Here is a 6,239-nt window from a genome sequence, read left to right as displayed (position 1 = left end):
TTTGAATTTTGTACGTGTTTTGAATTTTGTACGTGTTTTGGATTTTGTATGTGTTTTGGAGTTTGCACGTGTTTTGAATTTTGTACGTGTTTTGGATTTTGCACGTGTTTTGGATTTTGTATGTGTTTTGGAGTTTGCATGTGTTTTGAATTTTGTACGTGTTTTGGATTTTGTATGTGTTTTGGAGTTTGCACGTGTTTTGGATTTTGTACGTGTTTTGGATTTTGCATGTGTTTTGGATTTTGTACGTGTTTTGAATTTTGTACGTGTTTTGAATTTTGTACGTGTTTTGGAGTTTGCACGTGTTTTGGAGTTTGCACGTGTTTTGGATTTTGTACGTGTTTTGGATTTTGTATGTGTTTTGGAGCTTGTACGTGTCTTGGATTTTGTACGTGTTTTGGATTTTGCATGTGTTTTGGAGTTTGCATGTGTTTTGGATTTTGTATGTGTTGAGGAGTTTGTGCGTGCTATTTGGAATTTGTAAGTGTTTTGGAGTTTATACATGCTTTGTCTCTAGGGGCCACCGTAGATAACTATTCGCTGATAGCTGCAAGTGTGACAGGTTGAAGGACTACTGCATATGCTGTTCAGTTAATACAAATTCATATCAGTTGATATGAGGACGAAAATAATGTAAATATGGTAAGAAAATGGTTAAGAGTTTATTATTTTTCATGTTATATTAATTGCTTTCATGTTACTTAAGAGAACTACAATCTATACATCAGTGATTGGCTAGTAAGCCTTTTCTGGGATCGATTAGTAGTGTCTCTATTCTCCACTAGAGGGCTTTCGCGCGTTCTCCTCACTGCAATAAACTACTGCATGAGAGACGCAAGTCATAATCACTCTCGTAATTCTTTCCCCCCTGTTTTCAGGGGTGTAACACCAACATCTACGAACAAATATAGTTCTATAAAGTTGTTTTATATAGTGTGTGACTGTTAATATAAAGCATTATTAAATTTATTGCTAATACATCATATGGCACATTGACTTCTGAGAAAATTTTAGATGGCTTTTAGATAGTGTCAATAGGAAAATTGTACTTAGTAGTCAGTATAATCTTTTAATGATATAAGTTTGCATATGGTAGAATACTGCATGTAATCATTTGTGTTTAGAAGTATATAGTTGGTGGCATATTGAAAGAATGTCTGTAACATTCCAGGGTGTTCACACCCACATCCTAGGAGTATGGGAGAGGTCGTACCTTGTCTTATTGTTTTACGGTAGAATTAACGTAGCTATATCTGTCTTAGTCTAAGTGCCTTTTGGTTTGATGAACTGCTGGACTTCGAGACCAGCAGGTGTAGGGAAGTCATTTATGGGGTCACACTCTGACCCACCACACACACGTACAGCTCCACATTTCAATGTATGGAACAAACGCCCACTGAAGCATATAAATAAAGACCGGGGCAGTTTCTCAGTGCGAGTCTGTTCTGGAGACTGCCCTTGCTAGCAAGAAGTTCTGTGTGTTTCTCTTCTCTGAGTCTTTACTGAAGAAGTGTTTTAGAGTATATTTCTTAACAGATAGAAAGGTTGCCGACCCCTGATCTAGCCAAAACCAATCAATAAACAGCATCACTGTGCCTATCCTCAGCTATCGATATTATGACAAACCAATTCAAGGGACTCATCTAAGCTTTGCAATCCCATCTGTTAACACATACCCACTAGACATATAATACACCATGCATCCTTCTACTTGCCCATTCATCTAAGCATCCACCGATCTGCTCCAGCTCGGTAATCATACGAATAATAGCCCCTGTGTTGTTTCCATGGCAGTTATGAGATTGATGTTGTAATATTCAGAGAGTATGCTTTCATGTACGAGCACAATCTTCAATCATATTTAGGCATCCATGTTTGTGGTTTGGGACGTTCGTGGCTTACAGTAAACGTCTGAACAGAAACAGCTGTAAGGATATCTGGCACCTGTAACACACTAATTCCACTGGTACAGTTTTAAGACCTTTGCACTTCTTGAGGCCATCCTTCAGCAGAAAATTAGGTGTTACTACAATAAACACGCATGGTTTCACCTGAGGAATGCAAATCTTTTCTCCCAGGCTGAGGTGTGCCGAGAGATCTGCAACACCAAACTTCAGAGCTTGAAAAGCCAGTTATCAGGCTGTGAGTGTTGACTCGAGTCAGGTTTAATGAAAAAAAAAAAGAATTAGAGCATCTTCATTTGGAGCAGAGCAGAGACAGTGCAAGGGGAAAATGTAAACATTTGGTTCAGTTAGTTGTCTGATAATTAATTTGTCAGCACCTCATCCAGAATTGCAGCACAAAATCCTCTAGTCAAACAAAATCCTCACAATTCTGCCAAGTTGCAGAGAGTGAAGCTTTGATCAGTGCATCTGAAAACTCTATCAAAAGAAGCAATAACTAAGACACATGAGACATGCACTTAGAAAAGAAAGAAAATATCTCCCTGTCATTGGCTTTCATTTGAAAATGAAATTAGAATGACAACATGTTAATATGCTTGCAAATTATTTTAATGGGTTGATAAACATTTGTGGAAGTGCCGATGTAGGGCAGGATGCTTCCTACACCTGTGGCATGCACTTGTGTTTCTGTAAATGAATTGCTTGGACGAAGCGTTTTCCACAGTTATTACAGGGGAATGGTTTTTCTCCTGTGTGAATACGCTGGTGCATTTTCAAGTTCCCTAAGTGACAGAACCTTTTTCCACACTCATCACAGGGGAATGGTTTTTCTCCTGTGTGGGTGTATTGGTGTCTTTTCAAAGGACTTCGGTGAGTGAAGGTCTTTCCACACTCTTCACAGAGGAATGGTTTTTTTCCACTGTGCCCAAACTGATGCACCTGAAGATGAACTAACTGGGCAAAGCTCTGGCCACACTGATCACAAGAATAGGGTTTTTGTCCAGTGTGCAGACGCTGATGGACCTTCAAACTTAATAGTGTTTTGAACATTTTCCCACACTGCTCACAGAGGTATCGTTTGGTGTGAACTTTTGTGCGCAGATCCAGCTGTTCTTCAGTTGAATCTACCCCCTTCTTATGGTGAGGTCTTCTTTGCATTTTCCCGGTCTGTATATAAAGAGAAAGAAGAGATGGACAGAGTAACAACAATCTACAACCATTTGATCTGATAGACTTCCTCCTTACAAAGACTGAGGTGTTGTGAAAAAGTGGAAATGGGAAATTACTGAAGAGTTGTTGTGTCCTTCTTTCATAAACTCCTCCCGCCAGGTGAGGGATGAAAAACGTGTTTGTAGTCAGAAGATGTTTTGATGCAGTCAGCATGCTCATTACCCCAACAATATTTTGCATATTAATTATACATGTTTTTTACCCATTTATATGTAACTTAAACAGGCTATTTACAAGTAAGCAAAGTAATCCTGTTCACACGTCACCAAATGCATACACAAACCCACTATTCAACAACGGAAACTCTGTGCTTCCCCATCTGATTCCATAATTGGAGTCAGCAGGGAAACTGCAATTTTAGTGAAAGGTAAGTAAAAATATATCCTGGCTGTACCTGTAATGCCAAAAATGCTAAATTAACTGTTCCCCTGGCCCCTTTGGGAACATTTTTATGTCACTGTGAAGTTTACCTTTCACCTTCACATAAGATAAGATAAGATAAACCTTTATTAGTCCCACACATAGGAAATTTGTTTGTTCACAGCAGAAAGTGGACAGTAAAAAGTTAAGAGCAGCAAAGTCTACTCTTCATTCTATCAGAAACAGTTATCACAGCTCGTACATTTTCTTTTTACACATATATGTAAGCACTGAGCCAAATTTAGTAATGCCAACACATTAAAAGAACAACATTTGTCTCTTATGTATGATACATCTATATATACACTGTAACAGATACTTGTCTTTGAGTGAAGATTTAAGGTGATATAAATAAATAACTGCAACTTGAATCTTTACTGAAGCTCAGTATTTGACACAGAGTTCAAACTCACTGCTGTAATAACTAATAATGATTAATATAATAACTATAATATTGGCCATATTATAGTTACATTACCAAAGTGAGATGATTTTAGTCTCATGAACAACACTATCTAATTGTTATTTACTAGCTAATCTTAAAATGACTGTTCAGTACAGAAATGAAGCCCAACAATCATGTTTGTACAGTCCTGTGGTCTCAGCCTCAGATTCTTATCAAATCACACAGAGCTCATGTAGAAACAAATGTACAAAATATGTTCTCCTTCATTTCTGTCAAACAAAGCTGTATGAAACGTTTCCAAGCCTCGCACTTCCGGCCTTAACAGTCTTTGAGTACGCGGACCTTGAGGACCGTTAAGGCTGCGTACTTTAAAGCTGCAGACCCCGAATTGGGATACAGCCTTAACGTCGTTTTCCTTCGCTATTTAAATTCACAAGCACTACATAATCTCATAGTGCCACCTACCTGGCATTCCTCGGGATCAGCAGTTAATTTTCATGAGGCAATTTTAGGTGGGTTACACTTGGAATGCCATGTCTCTTCCTTATCTAATGTGTCACGTTAAAGTGACTTACCTCTGCCACTGTGAGCATTTGGCTGCTGGTGTTACTCAGTGAATCAGCTCTGACAAACATAAAGATAATAAGTTTAGAGAAAAATTATCCAAATACTGCCTTAAAAACAACAATGATGTTAAGACTTCTCATCCAAGCACATAAATGAAAAACAACATATGTACCTTTAAAATTTAGCTTGAAAATATGATTAAATACTTTAAAGTAGCAATAAGAAAGATAATCAAGTTAGATACTACAAATTTACAGACATTTCGTCTCGTGTTTGTGCCTAGTTTTAAAGATAAACTGGACCTGAAACATGAATTCAATTGAAAATAACACAATTAAAAGGAAAAAAAAACACTGAATGTCCTTTGATTTACTAAAACTACCACTGACCACCAGTTTTTTTCTTACCCTTGGCATGTGAGGGACATTTGTTTTGGTCCTGCTTAATGCTTGCCTTCACTGAACTCTGAGAGATGCACCAATGGTTCCCATGGTATCCAAAGCTGACTCCACTTCATAAGGTTCCAGAAGTGAATTTAAAAATCAACACCAAGTATTTAATGAACCACAAATCCCAGCAGGATAACAACCACTGGTGTTTTTTCCTCCAAACTTTATTTATTCAAAGTCATAAACAAAACAAAATAATAACTAACAACGAAATCAAAAATGACATAAAAGAAATAAAACCCACTCAAACTCATTATTGAACAAAATCAGTTACATTTACATTTCATCTTGTCAGAATATAATACACACAGCATATTAAATTCAACAAGATGAAGGTGTTCATAGTGTATTTGTATTGAGTATTACATAAGATGTATGTAGTTTAAACTCAACTTAAACTCTAACAGATCAACAGATCATGCATTTATAACAGCTCTCCACACAGCCCTTTCTCTAGCATTTTATTTTCATTCATTTTCACTTTCATTAGCAGATGTAAAGAGGGTTTTTTTTATATATATATCTTATTAAAAGCCCCTCTGATATGTTATATATATCTATAAAAAAAAATCTGTCTCGCTCATGTCTGCAGTAGGCTCACTTAGCATAGGGGGTCTAGCCTCAGGACCCTTACTGGATACAGACATCCCAGGCGGGAATGAAACTTGCGATCCTCGGCTCCAAAGGCCTGTAGATATATATATATATATATATATATATATATATATATATATATATATGTGTATATATATATATATATATATATATATATATATTATTTTATTTATTTATTTTTTTTCTTTCCCCGCTCGCCCCTGTGGGCGGTCAATCTTTCAAGCTCGAGTCCTCTACCAGAGGCCTGGGAGCTTGAGGGTCCTGCACAGTATCTTAGCTGTTCCTAGGACTGCGCTCTTCTGGACAGAGATCTCCGATGTTGTTATATATATATATATAAATATTGTCGAGAAAAACATCTTATTTTACTGTCACTATATATCATGCATAAAGCACCGTCATTATTTCATCATTACTTCATTAGTCTGCATCACTTATCATCAGTTTATCATGTATCATTTATCATTTATTTCAGAGCACGCAGGATAAAACCTATTCTAGAAGTAATACTCTATGATGTGGCGAAAACACCAGCAGAAGCTGTGGGTCCAGTCAGGCCCCAGTAAAGTCATATGAGGACACGGTGAACTTTTGTTGGCCGGAAATGGACACTCTCACACAACTACACATTCTACACACTATTGGTTA

At 37.1% G+C, this 6,239-nt stretch overlaps 1 long non-coding RNA gene across 1 annotated transcript; it reads right to left on the bottom strand.

Annotated features, from left to right (window-relative positions):
• Positions 1-2,716: 2,716 nt before the first annotated feature.
• On the bottom strand, positions 2,717-5,017 carry LOC146715365 (uncharacterized). The gene is made up of 3 exons (XR_014918972.1): positions 4,935-5,017; positions 4,536-4,584; positions 2,717-3,071 (listed from the first exon to the last, which is right to left on the bottom strand). It is a non-coding gene; the product is annotated as an uncharacterized LOC146715365 (long non-coding RNA).
• Between the last annotated feature and the right edge of the window lie 1,222 nt (positions 5,018-6,239).

This window comes from Copadichromis virginalis, linkage group LG3 (assembly GCF_057382275.1).
Source record: "Copadichromis virginalis isolate Kocher_CV1m ecotype Utaka linkage group LG3, C_Virginalis_male_GT1.1, whole genome shotgun sequence".
NCBI classification, from domain to species: domain Eukaryota; kingdom Metazoa; phylum Chordata; class Actinopteri; order Cichliformes; family Cichlidae; genus Copadichromis; species Copadichromis virginalis.
Note: the sequence above shows the minus strand (reverse complement) of the source record. Positions and strands in the feature narration are given on the sequence as shown.